A 23,343-nucleotide genomic window follows, 5' to 3' on the forward strand; every position below is an offset into this window, starting at 1 on the left:
ATTTGAAATTTCGACCCGTAGGGGATTTGCACCACATTTCATTAAATTGTTGCGTTTCTTCTATAACTCCCCTTCCACGTCATTGCTGATTAATGGGTTGCGTGGCACACCCATGGGACTGGGACGAGGCACCCGCCAGGGATGCCCTCTTGTCCCCCTCCTCTTCAACCTTGCTATAGATTATCGCCTTCGTATTTTACAGCAATGGTCTGACTTCCGAGGAATGCAGGTTGGCACGCGTAGTGTTAAACTCACGGTATATGCGGATGACATCCTTTTATACATCACAGACCCTCAACACACATTACCCCTGATTATGCGCAAGTTTGAGCAGTTTGGCGACATCTCTGGTCTGAAAAAGGATAAATCACGTGCAATGTTTCTTCATCCCACTATTTCTACTCCTCCTTGGGGCTCGTCGTTTTCATTCTCTTGGGCCTCCTCACATTTAGAATACCTGGGCATTCTTTTGCCTAAGAATCCTGCTCAATTGTATGATAAAAATGTTTCACAAATGATTCGAATTATTACTGAGGAGCTCAGCAGTTGGAAACATTTGATCCACTTGTATTTAGGTAGAGCTGCTCTTATCAAAATGATGACCTTTCCTCGTCTTTCAGTACATACACAAATAAGCACACAAGAAAACAGAAATTAACAGTACAGACAATACAGGACAGATACGTGATTTATACATTGCTGCAAAGCACTTAGATAAGCAGCATGGTGTCTGTAACCAAGGGTTGGGTGCTGTTGTAAATTAGAGTATATTTAAGTAAAGGATAAGCACATGAGGGAAGAGGGCCCTGCTCGTGAGAGCTTATATTCTAAAGGAGAGGGGGCAGACAAACATGCGTGACACAGATGTGCTGGATACAAGGGTCACAGTAATCTAACATCTATGGAAAGGTTAGTCTAAACTTAAGAGGAAACAAAAAAACAATGAGTACAGAAAACTTGCACCAAGCCTCATGCTTTGGAGGCCACAGCCAAGGACCATTTGAGAGGTAATCTTGCTGCGTGGTTTGGTAAGGTATAGTTGGAGTGGATATGCAGATTGCATGGGGAGATTAGGAGGGATGCGGGCATCATTGGAGATCCAGGTGCAGGCACAATCCATAGGCATGATGGAAGTGTGGTGGTAGATAAATGCAGCCCTTAATAGCAGGAATTGGTGATCTGTTAAATTCTCCTTCTGTTATCCTCCTGTTTAACTCCTAAATAACTCCTGCTTTAACTTAAATGTTCTATTGACACTTCAAACTAGGCACTTCAAATCTAGGCAATGATGTTGTAGCAGCCCCGGCTATGGCAGCCTAATAGTGACAAACAAGTATGACTCAAACAAGGTGTCCACACTGATTCCACCCCCACCCCTAACACCGTCCTCACACAACAAAGGGTCAGCAGTAAAACAAACAAATGGTGAGAGGACAATATACCAACACAGATACAGAGTAATTTCTTGCCTTGATACAGATTTAAAAATAATATGACATACTGTTTAATCAGTATGTTGGGTGCAGTAGTTAATTACCGAGCAGATTCAAAAGCCTATGCAAATAACATTCAAGCAGTATGTTGGGTGCAGTAGTTAATTACCGAGCAGATTTAAAAGGCTATGCAAATAACATCTAAGCAGCAGTATGTTGGGTGCAGTAGTTAATTACCTGTGGATATATGTTACAGAAATTGCCCATTCTGCTCACCACAAAAGATATTCAATTAATTAACAAGCTCTTTCGGTCATTTAGATGGCAGGGTGGTAGGGCCCGTATTAGTCTCCGAAAACTATGTCAAACTAAATCTAATGGAGGAATAAGTTTTCCTATTATTCTGGTCTACAATCATTCCTCCTTGATGAGGTTTTTGGCTGATTGGCTAAATAATCAGGAGATTTGCGCTGACACATCCCTTGAATCACAATTTCTTCTTACAATGGTCTTAAAATACTTCCTACATAGTCCTGGCCAAGAAATTCCACCAGAAGTCTGTGACAACCCCTTATTAATTACTACTAGAGGCCTCTGGCACATATTATGCCATAACCTCTGCCTGAATGCTTATAAATCAGTCCATCTCCCATTGTTGCGCAATTTAGATTTTCAAGAGGGAGAGGCAGCTTATACTTTTACGATATGGAGGATGGGGGATGTTCACAATATAAGTAATCTGTTAAATTTAGAATCAAGGCAGCCCCTGACGTTCCACGAGGCAATAGAAAGATTTGAGACTCTGCGGGCTTATCCTTTAGCTTACTTCCAGGCACAGCATTATATAGCCTCTGTAGTGGTGACATTTTCAATAGCCGACTGGCAAAACTCACTAGATCAATGTTTTTCTAGATCAATACCCACTCATAAGGCCATATCCATCTACTACAAATTTCTCAGTGAAGATCTAGATCACAGTTTGGTTAGTCAAAGAATGCGTGAATGGTTGATGCAAATTCCAACTCTCTCTATGTCTGATTTAACACGTGGATTGATGAGATCACGATCATTAATGACCGCCAGTGTATATAATGAGCTCTTCCTAAATGTGTATCATAGGACCTATTTGTCCCCTCACAGGTGATATAGAATAGGTCTGTCTGACTCTCACACTTGCTATTGATGTGCGGGGGAGGAGGTGGACCTCTACCACTGCCTTTGGGAACGTCCAGTATTTCAGGGCTTTTGGAGACGAGTAAGACGAGATGCTGAGACTCATTTAGTCAACTATGTGCCTTTTACCGCTGATTGGGCTGTCCTGGGCAAATTTCCAAGGGGACAAAGACTTACTGAGGATAGCAGGAAATTATTACTTGCAATAAGTGCAGCCGCAAAGAAGGCCAATTAACAAGAATGGATACACCCAACTCCAATCAACTTTCCATTATTAAAGGAAAAGTTGAATTTCATCTTTCGAATGGACTGGGTAGAAACTATGGGCCTGATTCAGAGCCGCTCGCTCTGAATCAGGGCGGCCGCATGTTTTTTTTTGTTCGGCCTCCCGGCCACTCGCTAAGCTGTGGTTGATCACCCACAGCTTTAGCGAGCGGCCAGGTGATGGTCGCGACCATTGGGCTTGCGACGAGACTCTTGTGGTAGGGTCTTGTCCGTCGCACGCCCCAGTGAGCTTCCGGCTCTAATAGAGTTGGAAGCTCACCACTGACATCACTCGTGATGTCAGTGGGGCTGCCCCCAAACGGCAGGCGTTCCTTCGGGAACGCCTCCGTTTGGCCAAGAACCCCCCCCCGACAGGCCTACAAAACGGGGCGAGCTGTCGATCAACATCGACAGCCGCCCCTTTTGGATGCGAGCGCCAGAGCGAGTGATTTCTCGCTCGCTCCGGGGCTCGCACATGCGGAGTAGTGCACACTGCCCGGCCATCGACCCGCTTGCGAGCGGGTCTGAATCAGGCCCTATGTTCGATAAAGAAAAGAAAGCTGCCTCTGTTTTCGACACATGGGAAAGTCTCATAGCTACCTTGCCAGTCTCGTCACAATCCCAGATCCACAACAGTATGCGCCTGACTCAATGGTATGAGACCCATGTTCTCTTGGGAGACCCTCCCATAGTGTTGCCTAGCAGGTGAGTGCCAGACATCATTCCCCCCTTTTTATTTATATTTTGTATTTTTATTATGTTTCTATTCTTAATAAGTGTCACAGCTGTTCTCTGGATTTCTTATTCTGAAACTACATCTTATTATTGTACAAGTGTTTATAATCCAGATCATATTTTGAAATGTATGTCTCTTTAACACTAATGATATCTTTAGACATGTGCTGTGATGTAAATGCTTAACATATTGATCATTCTTATGTATGACAATTGTTATGTTGTTGATCTTACATATGACAAATTTATGTATGGTGTTTTTGCTTCCATAATAAAAGAAAAAAAAAAAGAGACAAAAAATGCTCTGTGTAGTTTGTCTTGAAAAAGGTTCATAATGAAACGAAATATTGACAAATATATTACGACTCTAAGAATATGACACTGTGATATGGATATGTCTGACTATGACAATAAAATAATTTTTTGTCTCTTTTAAGTGATTGTGATGATTGGAAAGTTGCACCAGTCCAAGAAAATTGGACATAAAATTATTTTATATTTGAATCTCGAGAGATTTTGGTGCAGGAGACTTAATTTTTTTATATATCTATGTATAGATATTTACAAATATATTGCCTGGCCTGTGCGTGCCCCGGTGCCGCCGCTCTCCCAGCCTGAGCTAACTTACCATGAGACTCGTCTCTGGGGATCTCTGGTCTCAGGTCAGCCAGGCTGGAGTGGGAGTCACCGGGGCCGTCCTGACTCCTGGGCTGTGCTGCTGGTTCCTGCCTACTTGCTTCTTCTGATGTTTGATCTGATGGAAGCGGGTTGCCAGCAAATATGGAGGTGGAGGCAGAGCCATGACTTGTCACTCATGGGAGGAGTGGCCAGGCATGCCGCGGCCATCAGCTCATTCTGGACCAGCTGACCGCTGCACTGCCCGATCGGAGCTGAGTTCCGATCGCGGCAGCGGCGGGACAGACGGACTGCATAGTCATGGAATGCCTCTAGGCATTTGCTTAGAATGCCTATGCCTAGGGCCGGCTCTGATTCCTCCCAATGAGTCAGGACAGGAGCTTAAGGTCCCACCATAGCATTTTTTTCCATCTTTTCTGTTGTAGATTCCCAGTGTGATCATTGTACTGTTGCATGGTTCATTTTGGACCAAGCTAAAGCTATGGGATAGATTACATCGCATTTTCATCTGGATGATAGACTCATTAACTGAGTTATCCAGGTCCTTTGGTTGAAAAACACCAAGTCATCAGCCATCCTCCGTCCTGTCTGTTGGTTGTTTTGAGTTTCTTGCGGTGATATGCTCTGTTGGTTTACCCCGGGAGGGGGGGGGGGGGGTTTCACCATTTTTCTGCCAAGGGCCATTTTGATTAATATATTGGGCCTGATTCAGAGCCGTTCGCTATTTGCGTTCGTTCGTTCAAAAACAAGGGGTGGCTATTCAAATGATCCGTTCGCAAATTGCAGTCTGTTCACACCTCTAAGTCTGAACGAGCGAGCAAAACATACGCTCGTTTATTTGTTAAAAACGCCCCCTGGCCGCTCGCACCATACGTCATGTCCGCTATTTATTAGATTAATCGAGTACATCGACCAGTGTATGAACTGCTCGCTATTCTTGTGGTTGGTTTTTGCTACCACAATCTTGCGAGCAGTTCTGGCTATAAAATAACCCAGTGACGTGGTCAATGACGCTGCTGTATTAATTATGCACACCCATAAAACGCCCGTTTTGACCTTTAAGCACGCCTGCGTTCGGATCTCCACTCCCCATTTTCAAGCACCCTCCCCTGTTACCACCCACATACGCCTCATTCTGTCACTCAAAATAGCAGGCATTCGCTATATTGCGAGCACATGAATTTCGTCCGCACTGACTGGTTCGCGCATGCGTATAACGATCCGTACGCATGCGCAGATGTGCGAACATCGCTCGGAACGAGCGTACTGCCGCTAGCGAGTGGCTCTGAATGAGGGCCATTGTTCGATTGTTCGCAGGCCCGGTGTCAGCCACGCTCCATCATATGAAGTCACACGGGGTGGGGCCACAATCGCCGGTGATTACAGCAATGCCCGGAGCATCCTGTGGATGGTATGGGGAGCTGTAAGGGCAGCGGTGTGACCGTCTGAAGCGTCCAGTTAATTGGCTCCAAACAAAAGCATGTGTGTAAGCATGTGGTAGGGAATATAGGGCCTGATTCAGACTTGCTCGCGATATGCGCTTGGAAGCGGGTCGATGGTCGGCCAGAGCGCACACACGGCGTGCGCGAGCCCTGGAGCGAGTGAAAACTTCACTTACTCCGGGCACGCTACAAAACGGGGCGGCTGTCGATGTTGATCAACAGCTCGCCCCGTTTTGTAGGTGGGGAGGGGGGGTGGCTGGACAAACGGAGGTGTTCCCTCAGAAGTGAACTTCCTGCTCTATTAGAGCAGGAAGTTCACTCGGGCTTGCGGGAGCCGAGACCCTACCACGTCGCAAGCCTGATAGTCGCGATAATCGCAACCATCACCAGGCCGCTCGCAAAAGCTGTGGGTGTTCACCCACAGCTATGCGAGCGGCCTGGAGGCAGATTTTTTGTTTTTAAAATCCGCCCTGATTCAGAGTGAGTGTTCGCAAATAGCGAGCGCCTCTGAATCAGGCCCATAGATTGTAAGCTCCACTGGGGCAAAGACTCATGTGAATGGCCAAATATTCTCTGTAAAGTGCTGCGGAATATGTGTGTGCTATATAAGTAACTGGTAATAAATAAATAATAAAAATAAAGATGTCTTGTGTTCATATACCGTACAACATTGCAAACCTAACCTAAACCATATTTTTTTTTTTTCAAAAGAGAATAGGCCGTCTCCTTGCTGCCTTTCCAGTATAGCTGCAAGTAATCATTGGGGGCCCCAAATGATGAATAGGCCCCTAATTTATGCTGGTTTATTTCTTGTTGAATAAATTATGTAAATTAAAATCTGTTACAGTATTTTTCACATGAGATTAGGTTTATCACATTTTAGAACTTCTTGAATAATATATGATTAGCTATGTTCTTTCTAACATGTAAAACACAGATTTGAAGGCGAGTGTATTTTCTTTTACTTGTCTGCCTCCAATTCTCTGATGTCTCTAAAAGTTCCAAGCAGGATATATTCTTTCCAGCCCATGGTGATAGTGAGCTTGTCGAAGCCTATTCCCTGTGAACTTATAATTGTGATCACAGGAGCACAGATAAAATATGAATCTTGTTTTATTTATTTTTTGGAAATATTACATTTTTTATGTAATTTAACTTTTGTGATGTTACGTTTATACTATATAATATACTGTGCAATATTGTTTCTGCATTGGTATATGTTTATTGTCATTAAAGCTTATTTTAATTCATGAATTTTCTTTTTTTCTACTTACTTGATTTTCTAGCTGTTAAAGTTCATCATGTGCAATACATATGGATCATTGAACATGGCTTAAACCTGTCAAAATGGTACGACTGGAGAATAATAGGAATTTAAAGGTACAGTATATTTAATAGTGGTATATCTAGTTGACCTCCTTACACAATCCCCTGATGAAGACCAATATGGATGAATCGCATGGGATCTGTACTCTCTACTGGTGACACTTTAGTTTTGGAAGTCCACCTAAGTGTTGGCTACTTTTGCAAATTGTGTTTATTTTTCCAAATTGTAGCCCTGTATGATTCAGAATACCCCAAGATCCCCTGTGTCCTAAGAGCCTGGACTCCAAGTGCACTTGTGAAGTTTTGGAAGAACATACAAACCTGTAGTATACAGACAAGCGTCAACTGATATTTATTCACGTACACTGATGGTCACTGTATTATAATACAGCACCTTGCACTTTCAAACCAGCACACAACCTGTTCCTTGTGGTATTTCTTACACAGAATTACACTATTGTCTGTCCAGTTTATTTCCTTTTACCCTCTTTTATTTCACTGTATAACTAACTGTCCTATGTAAACATAATCTTACATTCCCTGAATTTTTGTTCATGAGGGTACCAACAGGATCCACTAGCAAAATTCCCATCTTGGTTACATCAGAAAATAGATAAGCAACTGTTAGGTACATGTGCACTTTGGGCCTGATTTAGAGATGGACGGATTTGCAGAGCCGAACACAAGCGACTGTGCATATCCGTCAATCTCAGATGCAAATGCAGAAGAATATGTCAGACACCTCCTTGCTGCATTTGCGATCCCAACCGTCGCGATGGTAGCGCCTTTAGTCAGGCTGCGGGAGCTGAAGCCACCCGCAGCCTGACCAGATGCTGGTCGCTTAAGAGGCCAGGAATCTGCAACCACAGACGCAGACCCTGGCCCTCGTCCTTACCGAGACCAAGCACACCCCCGTTCTGCCCCCAGACGATTTACATGCTGCTGCTTGGGTGGGTCTGCGAGTGAGATCGCAGGACACATTCTGCATATGCGGACCTGCACAGGAGCAGACTACCCAACATCAGAGATGTACGTTAATGAACGGATTAACGTTCATCTCTGAATCGGGTCCTTTGTACACACATTCTGAGAGTTATATTGTATTAAAATAATTAATTTCCTTTTCTACTTCAGGTTACATAGGGTATCCACAGGATACCTTGGGGTATAGGTGTGACGTCAGTCGCTGGGCACCATAGAGTTAAGCTTTTCAGCCTCCCAGGATGCACTAGGGTCCCCCTCCTATACCCCGCCCCCGAGCCAAGGCACCTCAGTTTAGTTTGGTGCCCGGCCGGAGTCGGGTGCACCTGTCGGAGTGGGGGCTAGAAGAGCCCCTGAAGCTTTCTTCAGTGCAGCTGTGGCTGCACATCTGGATGTACAGCATGGACAGTCAGTCCTGACGTCCATGCTGTCTTCCCTACACCCCCGCCGGTACCAGAACGCCGGTACCGATCCGGGGATGCTGGTGAGCATCTGGAGTCACAGCTAGCGGTGACTCCAGATGCTCCGGACCATGGCCGGATCCAAGGGGGACAAAGGTAAGCAGCGGGGTCCCGCGGTGGGTCCCCGCTGGTCACATGGTCCTAAGTCCCCAGGCAGGGGGCTCCCTGGGGACTGGCTGCAGCGTGGAGCCAGGCGACCAACCTGCGCTTTCCACTACCCCCTGGGACAGCGAACTGCAGCAGAGCGGTAGCGCTGCGGCGTCCCAGGGGTTAAATGCATGCCAGGGGAGCGCGCCTTCCCTGTCTCACAGCCGGCGCCTCCCCCGCTGCACACAGCCCTCTCTGCACGCTGCCGACTGGTCCTGTAGCAGCGCTCCTCCCCCAGACCAGCCTCCTCTCTGCTCCTCGGCGGCCATCTTCTCCAGAACGCATGGTGAACGCTGCTGGAAGCACTGGACGGAAGCATCGTGGTCTGGTTCCCCCCCGCATACCTCTCCTCCGCTGTGGTCAGGTCTGTGTATGCAGCGCTGTGTCCTACCAGGCCCTGTGTCTGCGTAGTTGAGTGATCAGCGCTGTTGGTGCAGGAATTGATTTTCTTTGCATTGTATGTGACTGTGCTAGCGCTGCTGCCTGTAACTTTTCTCTAAACTGTCAGCTTTATTACTGTCCCTGTTCTTTCTGCTAAGCCCTTGCGGTGCGGTGCTGCAGGGTGGTCTCTCGCCTATTTAAGTTATAATTGGTGAGAGAGGTCACATACGTGGTACCATCATGTCCGAAAGTGATTTTCCCCTCCGGCTACAGTGTACTACGTGTAAAGTACCGTTAGCGGAGGGGGAGGGTAGCGCGGAGGGCCTTTGCCGGCAGTGTTTGTCCATGGCGCGGCCTCTTACAGTTACAGCACCGGTACAGGAGCCGCCCTGGGCTTGTTTCGCTCAGGCGCTTACAGCCTTAGTGGGCCAGTTAGCTCCGCAGCCCGCGTTTACACCGATGGGTTTATCCCAGCAGTCAGTGGTGTCGTCACGCATGCAGGGTTTCCCACGACAATTGGTGGTACCCCACAGTCTCCCTATTTCCCCGCTCCCGGTTTCTCAGGAGCCAGCGTGGGTTAACTCCCTGACGAGTTCTGTACAGCACTTGTCGGATGTGTTGCAAGGGGAGTCTGTGATGCGGCCGCATAAACGACCGGTGGCGTCTCTGTCGGCTCCTTATGAGGATGACGAGGGGACGTCTGATGATGGGGAGATTCTGGATCCTTACGATCAGGAACCTCTCCATACTAAGGACGCTGATGCTAAGTCCAAAGTATATATTCCTGGACTTATTCGGGCGGTCCGCACAGCCTTGGTGATTGAGGACGAAGTTCCCCCAGCGGCTAAATCTAAGTATGCCTTTTTCAAAGATGTGAAGGGCGATGCCACGGTCTTTCCTCTTTCAGGTCAGTTGGTGGACCATTTAGAGGAGGCGTGGAAACAGCCTGGCAAAAGATACCAGCCGCAGAGACGCCTGGCGGTGGCTTATCCGTTCGCGGATAATTATTTTGCAAAGTGGGAATCCCCTCCACAGGTGGATTCTCACGTGACCCGTCTTGTCCGTAGTGCCACATTGTTAATGCCATCTATGTCCTCCCTTAACGATGCTACGGACCGCAAGGTGGAGATCTGCCTGAAGTCCGCTTATTCCCTTGCGTGGGGGGTCAGCACGGCCGGCTATGGCCATTTGCTGGGTTGCCAGAGCGATGGAGCGCTGGGCGGATTAATTAGAGGCTTCTTTTGATTCCGACTGTCCGGCCGAACAGGCGGAGTTGATTGGTAATCTCCGTGATTCGGCCACTTATATCAACGAGGCGGCCCTAGACATTAGTACTCTGGTGTCTAGAATTTCTTCAGCAGCGGTGGCTGCTCGTCGCACCTTGTGGCTGCGATCCTGGAAGGCGGACGCAGATTCCAAAAAGGGTCTGGAGGCGTTGCCGTTTACCGGAGAAGTTCTCTTCGGTCCGGATCTGGATAAGATCGGCTTGTCTCCCGTCGGCCGCTGCTCCTTCTGGTTCTGGACCATCGTCCTTTCGGTCATCTAGGGCCCAGGGCAGGCCCAAACCACAGTCGTTTCCTCGACAGGCTGGCCCTAAGAAATCGGCCAAGCCCCGGAAGCAGGCATGGAGTACCAGACGTCCGGCCCCCAAGCCAGATGACAAGCCTGCGGCCTGACGGTTCGGGCCTCCCTTTGGGGGATCCCAGGGTGGGAGGCCGCCTGCTGCAGTTCGCCCAGTGTTGGTCGGCCACTACGACAGACACTTGGGTTCTGGAGGTGGTTTCCCACGGATACGCCCTCTCCTTCCGGCACAGACCCCCGGCTTGCTTCTTCACCACGGGTCTACCATCAGACCGAAACAAGGCTACGGAGCTGCGGAAGGTATTGCACACTATGCTCCAGGCTGGAGTTATAGTGCCTGTTCCATTCTCCCAGAGGGGCCAGGGTTTCTATTCAAATCTATTTTTGGTACAGAAACCCAATGGGTCGTATCGTCCGATTCTCAACCTCAAAGCACTCAACAAGTCTTTGCGGGTTCCGAAGTTTCGGATGGAGACCCTACGGTCCATCATTCTGGCGCTGGAACCTGGGGACTACATGGTGTCATTGGACATACAGGATGCTTACCTGCATGTCCCTATTCTTTTGCGCCATCAACAGTTCCTCAGGTTTGCAATCCGCAGCGACCACTTCCAGTTTCGGGCGTTACCTTTTGGCCTGGCGACAGCACCACGTGTTTTCACCAAGGTGATGGCGGTCATGGCGGCTTCTCTGCGGCTGCAGGGAGTCCGCATGTTGCCGTACTTGGACGACCTGTTATTGGTGGCAGGATCTCCAGAGCTCCTGTTACGCCACTTGGACCTGACCATTGCACTGCTCCAACGACATGGCTGGCTAATTAACTGGCAGAAGTCCACTCTAATCCCGTCTCGGAGGATTCTGCATCTTGGAGCCTTATTGGACTCGGGATAGCAAAGGATCTTCGTGACGGAGGACAAGATCTCTGCTTTACAGTCAAGGGTGCGCAGTTGTCTGCACAGCCGCCGGGTGTCCCTACACTCGGCGATGAGGTTACTGAGCTCCATGGTGTCGATGTTCGACATGGTGGAATACGCCCAGTTTCACTCCAGACCTCTGCAGCACCTGAACCTGTCCAAGTGGAACGGGCTGCCTCAGTCTCTGAAGTCCCAGACGATTGTGATCACCCCGGAGGTTCGCCTGTCCCTTGCGTGGTGGTTATAGACGACCCACCTCAACAAGGGACGTCCGTTCTGGGTTCCAAATTGGGTCCTGTTGACAACGGACGCCAGTCTTCGGGGCTGGGGAGCAGTTTCGGGTCCACACTTGTTCCAGGGCAGGTGGACGCCGACAGAAGCGGAGCTTCCAATAAATATCTTGGAACTCCGTGCGGTCTTCAATGCTCTCCAGCAGGCACATCGGTTTCTCCAGGGTCACCCGGTGCAGGTCCAGTCGGACAACGCTACCACCGTGGCCTACATAAACAGGCAAGGAGGAACTCGCAGTCGGGCGGCTCTCGTAGAGGTCTCTCGGATCCTGGTTTGGGCGGAGCGCAATCTTCCGGCCATATCAGCGGTCTTCATCCCGGGAGTGCTAAATTGGGAGGCGGACTTTCTAAGTCGCCAGGACGTTCATCTGGGGGAATGGTCCCTGCACCCGGACGTTTTTCAACTGCTGGTGGACAGATGGGGTCTTCCAGAGATCGACCTCATGGCGTCCCGGCACAACAACAAGTTGCCGGTGTACGGGTCTCGCACAAGAGACGAAGGGGCGTCTCTGGTGGATGCTCTGTCCGTCCGGTGGACGTTCCGGTTCGCATACCTGTTCCCTCCGGTCTCCCTTCATCCACGGGTAATCCGGAAATTCAAACAGGAAGGAGGGACGCTCCTGTTGATAGCTCCCGCGTGGCCCAGACGGCACTGGTTCTCAGACCTTCAGGGTCTGTCCGTGGACAGTCCTCTGCGGTTGCCGCTACGACCGGACCTTCTGTCTCAGGGTCCTTGTCTTCACCCGGACCTGACTCGGCTGTCTTTGACGGCGTGGCTGTTGAGACGGCCATGCTGAGGTCCCGGGGGTTTTCCAGCTCTGTGGTGCGTACCATGTTGCGAGCTCGGAAACCGTCTTCCGCGAGGATATACCATCGCGTGTGGCATACGTTCTTCCAGTGGTGTCGACCGAGAGGTTATGCACCGCGGGAGTTTCGTCTGTCTCGGATTCTCGCCTTCCTGCAAGCGGGACTAGATCATGGGCTTCGCCTTGCTTCTTTGAAGGTACAGGTTTCGGCCCTATCTGTCTGGTTTCACCATAGGATTGCTACAATCCCGGATGTGCGCACCTTTATGCAAGGTGTTCTCCGCATTCAGCCGCCCTTTGTTCCACCTGTGGCGCCTTGGGATTTGGCTGTGGTCCTGAGGGCTCTCCAAGGACCGCCGTTTGAACCACTGGGCTCAGTGGATCTTAAATAGCTAACAGCTAAGACTGTTTTCCTTCTGGCCATTGCTTCGGCCAGACGTGTTTCTGAGTTAGGGGCTCTTTCTTGTAGACCCCCTTTCTTGGTTTTTCATGGGAACAGGGCAGTGCTCCGCACTCGGCCCGAGTTTCTTCCCAAAGTTGTTTCCCAGTTTCATGTTAACGAGGAAATCATTGTTCCGGCCTTTGACTCACCGGGTCTTTCCGTGGGTGAGGCCTCTTTGGATGTTGTGCGGGCCTTAAGGACTTATGTTGACCGCACTTCTTCGTTTAGGAAGTCGGACGCTTTGTTTGTCCTCTATGGCTTCCGTAAAAAGGGTTGGCCTGCTTCAAAGCAAACTTTGGCAGCCTGGATCCGTATGGCTATTTCTGAAGCTTATCTTCATGAAGGCCTACCGGTTCCTCCTTCTCTGAAGGCTCATTCCACTAGGTCTGTGGGTCCTTCGTGGGCAGCTCGACGTGGTGCCTCGGCAGTTCAGATCTGCAAGGCTGCTACGTGGTCCTCTGTCCATACCTTCGTGAGGTATTACAGGTTTGACACCTTCGCCTCTCAGGATGCTTCCTTCGGGCGGCGGATTCTCCTTTCTGCACAGGAGCGTCCCCACCCTTAAAGGATACTGCTTTGGGACATCCCCAAGGTATCCTGTGGATACCCTATGGACCCTGAAGTAGAAAATATGAGATATGGTAAGAACTTACCCTTGTTATCTCTATTTCTACCAAGTCCATAGGGTTCCACAGGACTCCCGCCCTGTCGCACCTGTGCTGCAGATGGGCTTTGCTCTGGTCACCGGTTTTCCGTCTCCCTCTGGTGAGAATGTGATTCTTGTATGTGTCCAGATCTTTTTTTCTCTCTCTTCCTTCTCCTCCTCCGGCCTATGGCTTGATAACTAACTGAGGTGCCTTGGCTCGGGGGCGGGGTATAGGAGGGGGACCCTAGTGCATCCTGGGAGGCTGAAAAGCTTAACTCTATGGTGCCCAGCGACTGACGTCACACCTATACCCCAAGGTATCCTGTGGAACCCTATGGACTTCGTAGAAATAGAGATAACAAGGGTAAGTTCTTACCATATCTCATATTTTATACATACACATTCACCACTTTATTTCAATGTCTTCCACCATTATTATTATTTTGTGTATGGCTTTGTTATCTGGGTGCTAGGCTAAATTCTATCTTCACCAGTTTTCATTAGTCTGACTGTACTAGACTGCCAAAGGCTGGTATTTTATTGGTTACATCACATACTTCTTATAATCAAATTATTACATATGTGTCCTAGAGTCATGTGACCAGATGGTAACTAGGAAACGGCTAATTGTCTTATTCTGTTTTGAATATAGTCTGAGTCTGTTTTAGAGTCAACATTATTGATTTATAATAAGTTTTCAAGTGTCTCTATTTCCTTAGTATAAATACTAGTTTTGGTTCATGACAGTCTGGATGTCTTTTGTTGATTTAATCAATTCATTACATTGCCCTTGGTCAAACTGGAAAAAAATATTAGTTGAAGGAAATATTATGTTGTGTAGGAAGGTAGAGTGCTTGAGTTTTTTTTCTCTGTTTTTTGTTCTGACGGAACATTAGGTGACTTTTATAACTGTTCTGTACGAAAAAGAGTCTGTTTTCTTTGTTTTACAGAAGACAGTTATTTTTCAAGATTTGCCACCTGCAGTATTAGATATATTATCTTTTGATGCATAATCCATTAAAAGTACCAAAGAAAATTGTGATAATTTAATGCAAGTTAAATTATTTGTATTTAAGTGAATGTTTCTTTTATTTTTGTAGCCAACTTTGTAATTGTGCATCAGTCTCTACACAGGCATCCATTTTGTAGGCTTAACCAATGTTCCACAAATCAAGTTATTAGGAACTGAGGCAGGTGGCACACTTTATACACTTACTGATTGCCAAAATACATTTTATGTGGATGGACTTTAGCCTGTCGGGGCTCAGTGTCCTGTCAGAATGGTAGAGATGCTGTTTTCTTCTAGCCACAGGCCTTTCATTTCAGCAAAGTTTTCCAAGATCCCAAAGATGTGGTCACCAACACAGTTTTCTAGACTGAACTTGCCCTTATTGTTCAGGAGAATGCAGAGTCCATGTTTCTTCTGGATTGCAGCATTTTAGATAAATTAATTGGGGGTGAGTCTAAAAACAATCATTACTGCGCATAGTGGTTTATAATTCTTTATAATCTAAATAGATATGTCAATGTTTGCTCTCTATTCAGACACAATAGGCTTGTTATGAGTACACAAATTAATAGGTTTAATAAACATACACATGTATAAAAATGTTTAAAATCAGATCACAACTTACTTATACCCCTTTCAGACAGAAATCCAAATTACCGGGTTAAATATTTCAACCCCGTAATTTTGTGATTTACAGGGTAACTTTTTCAGTCTGAAAGGGTCATCCCGGGTCTAAATTCCCGGGACTTCGACCCAGGAATTTACCAGGGTCGGAGACACGGGAATTTAGTCTCAGGTTGACCCTTTCAGACAAAAGAAATACACGTGTAAATCAGCAAATTACCGGGTTGAATTTTTTGAGACAGACAGAGAATGGCAAAAAAATACCCGGTACGCAAAAGAAACAATAATATCCCAGGTATAACAAAAAATTACACATATATTGTCCTACATTTATTTTTATAAGAAGAGCTCTTTGAACTCTGTTATTATGTATAAATGGAATCAGTATGTAATGCAGGCGGCTGTTTAGCTGCAGGATCAAATACCAACAGTGGCAGGCTTGCGGGTCAAAATCCCGACACCTCGAGGTAAGTAGCCTAACCCTCCCCTCTCCCCTCCCCCTAACCCTCCCCTCTCCCCTCCCCCTCCCTTAGGGGTGCCTAACCCTAACCTCCCCTCCTAGTGCCTAGTCCTAACCTCCCCCCCATGGGTGCCTAAACCTAACCCCCCCTCTCCGCACCCTAAACCTAACCCGCCAGTGGGGGTGCCTAACCTTCACCCCCCCCCCCCAAGTGCCTAACCCCCCTTTCCCCTAGCCTAACCCTAACCTTCTCTAAGGGGTGCCTAATCCAAAATCCCCCCGGGGGTCCCTAAACCTATCCCCCTCCATCCCCAGGCTAAGTGTATACTGACGATCGGTGCGGCGTTCCGGTGTTGGGATTAACATAGGCGTCAGAATTTTGACACCTATGTTAAATCCCTTGCCAGGATTACTCTGTTGGGATTCAGACCGGCGGTCTCATAACTACATCCCTGTTTAAACAGTCAAAGTCCAGATCTCACTGAAATGCTAGGTTAATATAAGGAAGTCCGTAGTTTAGTTGTTAAGTGTCTAGTTAGAAATCAAGTAACGAATATGTTGCCATTCCAATGTTCTCATATATAAGTAAATAGACAAGCCGGTTAGTATAGTCAGTAGCTGTTAGTAGTTAAACTGGCATCCCAGTTGCAACAACACTGTCCTCACAGCTTTTGATATTGTATTATTTACATCAGTCCAAGTGAGCAGATACAGTACCTTGCAAAAGTATTCACCCCTTTGGCTTTTTACCTTTTTTGTTACATTACAACTTGTAATTTTATTTATTTATTTTAATCTGAATTTTATGTGATGTATCTGCACAAAATAGTCTAATTTGGTGAAGTGAAATGAGAAAAATATATATAAAAAAGAATCTTTATAAATAAAATTCAGAAAATTGGCATGTGCATATGTAATCACCCCCTTTGCTATGAAGCCCCTCAAAAGTTCTGGTGCAACCAATTACCTTCAGAAGTCACATAATTAGTGAAATGAAGTCCACCTGTGTGAAATCTAAGTGTCACATGATCTGTAAGTATAAACACACCTTTTCTGAAAGGCCCCATACAGTAGGCTGCAACACCACTAAGCAAGAGGCATCACAATATGAAGACCATGGAGCTCTCCAAACAAGTCAGGGGCAAAGTTGTTGAGAAGTACAATTCTGGGTTGGGTTATAAAAAAAAATATCCAAATCTTTGATGATCCCCCGGAGCACCATCAAATCCATCATCATCATCATCATCATCATCATCAAATGTAAAGAACATGGTACCACAACAAACCTGCCAAGACAGGGCCGCCCACCAAAACTCACAGACCGGGCAAGGAGGGCATTAATCAGAGAGGCAGCACAGAGACCAAAGGTAACCCTGAAGGAGCTGCAGAGTTCCACAGCAGAGACTGGTGTATATGTGCATGTGACCACAATAAGCCATACACTCCATAGAGCTGGGCTTTATGGAAGAGTGGCCAGCAAAAAAGCCATTACTTAGTGATAAAAATAAGAAGACATGATTTGACTTTTGCCAAAAGGGACTCCCCAAATGTATGGAGGAAGGTGTTCTAGTCAGATGAGACAAAATTTGAACTTTTTGGCCACCAAGCAAAACGCTATGTCTGGCACAAACCCAACACATCCCATCACCCCAAGAACACCATCCCCACAGTGAAACATGGTGGTGGCAGCATCATGCTGCAGGGATGTTTTTCAGCAGCAGGGACTGGGAAAATTATTCTAGTCGAGGGAAAGATAGATGGTGCTCAATACAGGGATATTCTTGCACAAAACCTGTTTCAGTCTGCCTGTGATTTGAGACTGGGACGTAGGTTCACCTTCCAGCAGGGCAATGACCCAAAGCATACTGCTAAAGCAACACTCGAGTGGTTTAAGGGGAAACCTTTAAATGTGTTGGAATGGCCTAGTCAAAGCCTAGATCTCAATCCAATTGAGAATCTGTGGTCAGACTTGAAGATTGCTGTTCACAAGCAGAAACCATCCAACATGAAGGAGCTGGAGCAGTTTTGCCTTGAGGAATGGGCAAAAATCCCAGCGGCAAAATGTGGCAAGCTCATAGAGACTTATCCAAAGCGACTTGCAGCTGTAATTGTCGCAAAATGTGACTCGACAAAGTACTGACTTTAGGGGGGTGAATAGTTATGCACACTGAAGTTTTCTGTTATGTTGTCCTAAATGTTGTTTGACTCACAATATAAAAAAACCCACAACTTTGTAGACATGTTCTGTGAGAAATGACGCACACATTCAAACAATCCATTTTAATTCCAGGTTGTGAGGCAACAAAACATGAAAAATGCAAAGGGGGGGGGGGTGAATACTTTTTCAAGGCACTGTATATTGTTGCACCTTCTATCATATGCAGTCCGCTGTAATCGCGTGGCCACACTATGGGAGTCTGTGGACCGGGTGCTTTCTTCCGTGCAGGAACAGATAGCTCGAAATGAGGAGAGGACATGCTATAAGCGTTAATAAGCGGCTGCTGCTGCCTTAGTTTCCGCGGACAGGAGAGTGATGTCCATGCAGGTAATGTCTAAAAGTGGCCATACACGGTGAGATTCAAAAGTTGGTCAGATCAGTTGTACGATTTCCCTTGAAAAGTCTTCCCTTCAGATACAGGACGATATGTATTTAAAATGCAACTATTTCACATAAGTCCATACGATTTGATCAATCACATCACATAATGTGTGTGAATACCTACACGATCAGTTGAGATCTCTCTGCAAAACCATCTGATCTGCGATCCAACTAGATGACGGCGGGGACGCGCATCGGGGTCGCAAAAGACTCGAAATACAACTATTTTTAAATGATTGGTCTGTCCAACCTGTAGAAACTGCCCAAATTGTGTGATCAATCGTCCCATGTATGGCCAGCATTAGATCCATGGTGTCTCCTTATATTCCTCCAGAATCTCATTGATTGATTATTTGATCTGCAGCACCTGAGTCTTATTTTCTGTGTGTTGCAGATTATCCCTGTTTTATTATTATAAATAATAAAAGGAAGTTCTTTGTTATTATGTTATTTTGTTGTTATGTAAAAAAAATAACAACAAAATAAAATAATAACAAAGAACTTCCTTATATTATATATATATGAATAAAACAGGAGGGTTGACTTGATAATCTTGTATGTTTATTTTACATATTTTTTATTCATAATTTACGAAAATGATATGAAAACATGTAGGATAATATTATTGTATTAATGCTAGAGCGTACTTGCAATATATATATATATTTGTGTATATATATATATATATATATATATATATATGTTTACATTGAAACTGGGTAAAGAGACATATGTTTGAGAGATAGAATTGATCTCTATATATGTGAACAACAGGGATAATCTGCAACACACAGAAAATAAGGTGCTGCAGATCAAATAATCAATCAATGAATGGCACTATTGGCCGGTGGCTCATGTATTTCCATGTTTTTGTTTTGCCAAGACCCATGATTTGCCTGCTTTGGAACGAAGAGGACCTGAACTTTACATAGGAGAGGTGAGTATGGATATTTTTTTTTACAGCTATGGATTTTCTACATGGAGAAGAGGACAGATGGCTACAGGGATACATAGGTGAGTATGTGTACATGTGTGAGTGCATGTATGTTTAATCAACTTATACTTTGTACGGTGTGTGTGTCCTGTGTTTATTTTAATTGTGCTTTTTCTGTGGAACTACAGGTAACAGTGGGCCCGTAATGCCCCGCATGCTGGTACTTGTTCTCCAAGTACCAGCATGTGGGGGAGGTTTGCTGGGACCTGCAGTTCTACAGCAAAAGACAATATATTTACTTTTATGAAATGCACTACACTACACTATCAACCCGGCACCCACCACCCCAGGGGTTCCGGGGATAACCCCTGGCCATCAGCCTAGGCCTGGGGTGTCCTGGTGAGGGGGATGCCTTTATTGGGGGGTTCCCCGGCCTGGGCTGACTAGCTGTCAGGATTAATGCTTCGGCTGGGGGACCCGGTGAAAGGGCTTCCCTGGCTGTGGCATTACCCCCCACCTGCAAGAAAAAGTCAGATTCTGGATAATACAGGGGGACCCTACTCATTTTCCCCCCCTGTATTTCCAGAACCAGGACCGAATCAGAGCCCAGTGCTGGTTGCTCAAAGTGCAGGGGACCCCCACGTGGTTTGTCCCCCGTATTTTGGCAACCAGGACTGGTTCTGATGAGCCTGGTGCTGGTTGTGCTTAAGTACAGAGGACCCCCACATCGTTTGTCCCCTGTATTTAAGCACAACCAGCACTGGATCACTAAAAGCTCGGGGCTGGTTGCTCTTTGGGGGGGGGGGTACGCTGTTTTTTTCTTTTATTGCACAAGTTTTTTTTTACCGCAGCAGCACAGACGGGTCTCACTGACCTGTCCGTGCTTCTGTGTCAATGACACAGATGCATGTAGCATGGATCTCCCTGGTCCGTGCTACATGCATCTCTATCATGCATGACATAGTTCTGTGTGGCACAAACACAGAACGATGAGTGCACGATAGGTCAAAATCTTATTGCAGGATCAGTTGATCTGCGATGCCGATACACGACGCTGGGGACGTGCATCGGCATCGTAATCGTCCAGGAAAACGCCACTTTTAACACGATTGGTTGTTACGAACAGTCGAAAATGGCCAAATCATGTAAAAAATCACACCGTGTATGGGAACCTTTAGGCACATCACATCTGTCTGTACCAGAATGCACAGCCCATAATCACATCTGTCTCTTAGTACATGTCACATCTTACAAAAAGAAGTTCCTGCAGCAATCATCAAACCTGTTCAATCAATCATAACTGCCTCAGTTATTGTTAAATCCCCACAATGCAATCAACCACACACTCATATTCTGAATCTAGACACAATGCAAACTCCTGTTAAACACAGAAAGGAGAACAGAATAGAACATCTACACACCTAGGGTCCTGTTTGGGAATTGAACTCATGACCCAAATGCTGTCAGGCAGTAATGATAAGCACTGTGCCACCATTCTGCCCATAACCCACATGAGAAAGAGAGAAGGGAAGGATACTTGTTGGTCCACGATCAGAATAGAACAGTGGAGGGTAGCCTGGATTATAGTATCATCAATATTTTGCTTACAAGGAGAATTGTGGAACAGATCGCTCTGCGGAATTACCATTGTTAGCTTATTTTATGTGTTGACTAATGTTATATATGGAATAATATAAAATTACATTTTTATACATTTATAATTTAACTCTAGCGAACATAGTGGTGATGCCGAATTTAATGTATGCCTGTTTGCACATTTTCGTAATGCTCATGAGCAAAAACTAAGCGCATGTATTTACATTGTATCTCTACTCAATTACAACAGTAGATGGTAAATGGGGTTGTAACTGGCGTTCGCACGTAATCGGCTTTTCTGAGTGTGTGCTTATGGAAGCTCGAGCTATGTATAGTTTGGTGTAAGTGTATCGTGTCACACATTGGGATCCAAGCCCCGTTTAATGTATCCAGCTATGCCATCTCATGGCAATCCATGGTCCATGGTCACAGGAGGCGTTCCTGAGAGCTGGACTTGACCATATGCAACTGGGCCTGGCAGTCTTTCTGGCAGTTCCCGCAGTTGTAGTACATGGACACTACCATCTTGGATTTCATTCACATGACTCCATCCACCAACCAGGTTCCCACATTCACGCTCACATGACCTGTCAGGCCAATAGGCGCAAGAAACACCTTATTTAATCCCTGTCTAGTGTAATGCTCATGGCTTCGGTTGTTTCCTGCTTCTGTTTCATTATTATGGCCAAGTGTATTCTGCATCCGACTGAGCTAATTGCATTACCAAGTGGTTTCTGCATCTGACTGAGCTTGATTCAGATCTGGATGCAAATGCCACCGCAGCTGTGATCGCTCATGGATCACAATTGCAAAAGTATATTAATGTCTCACCCGCCGTCCAGTGCTTAGAGACGCCCACTGAAAGCATCTCACATCTAATCAGCCACAATATATCTTACTAGTCAGATCTAAGAGAGCTTTGCTCGATTGAGATGGGCATCCCATGCATGAAGCATCTTATGCATAAAGTATCAAAAATGAACAGTTAAAAAACAGTTGAACAAACATTGAACAACATCAAAAAGCAGGTAATTTCTAAATGCAAACTATAAGTATTTATTTTCTAAGGATTTTCTCTTTATTCTAAATAATCATGTACCAAATAATATTCATTCTTATTTCACTCCATGGCATGTTCTCTAAGGCTATTACATCCTTTACTCAACCTGCAGCTCACACCTCTGTACACATTGCAGCCTCAATAATCTGCTCCCCTCTTGTGAACACACATGAGCTATTTACTTATCTTTCTAAATTGACCATAACATCCACAACCTGTCGCCATAAAATACTTTCATACAAAACCCAGAACTATATCTCTCTCCTTCTACTTCTATTAGCTGGTGACATATCACCAAATCCAGGCCCTACACACATGCCCTACTCACAACGGAATATAAATCCAGCAAACCTCAGACACATCACATGCCTCCCATCACCCTCCAAAACACTGAAATGTGCCTTATGGAATGCACGCTCTGTCTGCAACAAACTAACATCCACCCATGACCTCTTTATTTCAAATAACCTCAATCTTCTGGCATTAACAGAAACATGGCTCACACAAACAGAAACTGCCTCCCCTGCAGCACTCTCACATGGTGGCCTACACTTCACAGACACCTCCAGGCCTGGTAATAGTAAAGGAGGTGGAGTAGGAATACTACTGCCCCAATCTTTTACATACACAGTTATTCCACAGGTACCATCCCTTACATTTACATAATTTGAAGTACATTCTATTAGGACTTTCACTCCTTTCGCAGAGAGAAAAGGAGTGAAATTGCTGCGCATTGCTGCTATCTATCGTCCACCTGGACCACCAAATCAATTTCTGGAACATTTTTCTGCCTGGCTCCCTCACTTCCTATCCTCTGACATCTCCACTATTATTATGGGTGATTTCAATATCCCCATTGACAGTCCACAATCCCCTCATGCCTCCAAACTTCTCTCCTTAACATCCTCTCTTGGCCTCTCCCAATGGACTGACTCCACTACTCATCAAGATGGCCACTGCCTTGATCTTGTATTTACCAGACTACCAGACTATGCTCAGTCTCTGATTTCACTAATTCTCCTTTCCCTCTCTCAGATCATAACCTTATCACCTGCACACTCTCCTCAATTACATCAACCTCAATGCCAAGCAAATCAACCAAACCTTCTCAAACCCGCAGAGATATTAATGCTATTAATTTTGAACAACTATCCACCTCTCTGCAACAATCACTCTTACCTATTTCTAATTTCCCTTCTCCTGAGACTGTTGTCCTGAACCAGACCCTAGAACTAGCCCTTGATGAAGTAGCTCCAGCTACCCATCACATTCCGCGTAGACTTCAACCGTGGCCTTCCAAATTCACAAGACACCTACAAAAACTCTCACGTAAAGTAGAACGTCAGTGGTGAAAGTCTCATATTCCAAGTGACTTCCTCACTTATAAGACAATCTACCACTCT

The 23,343-nt window shown here is 46.0% G+C and overlaps 1 protein-coding gene across 3 annotated transcripts in view; it reads left to right on the forward strand.

Moving 5' to 3' along the window:
- Positions 1-23,343, forward strand: part of RARB (retinoic acid receptor beta) — a 941,440-nt gene that overhangs the window by 328,978 nt on the left and 589,119 nt on the right. For 2 of the 3 annotated variants that reach the window (XM_088462736.1, XM_088462739.1), the window contains exon 3: positions 6,970-7,063. The gene's annotated coding sequence lies outside the window, so the exon portion shown is untranslated. Of the gene's footprint in view, positions 1-6,969; positions 7,064-19,272; positions 19,288-23,343 lie in introns of those variants that run through there. The other variant, XM_088462737.1, reaches the window with a different exon arrangement.

This window comes from Taudactylus pleione, unplaced genomic scaffold, assembly GCF_031769625.1.
Source record: "Taudactylus pleione unplaced genomic scaffold, aTauple2 ptg000053l, whole genome shotgun sequence".
Taxonomy (NCBI): domain Eukaryota; kingdom Metazoa; phylum Chordata; class Amphibia; order Anura; family Myobatrachidae; genus Taudactylus; species Taudactylus pleione.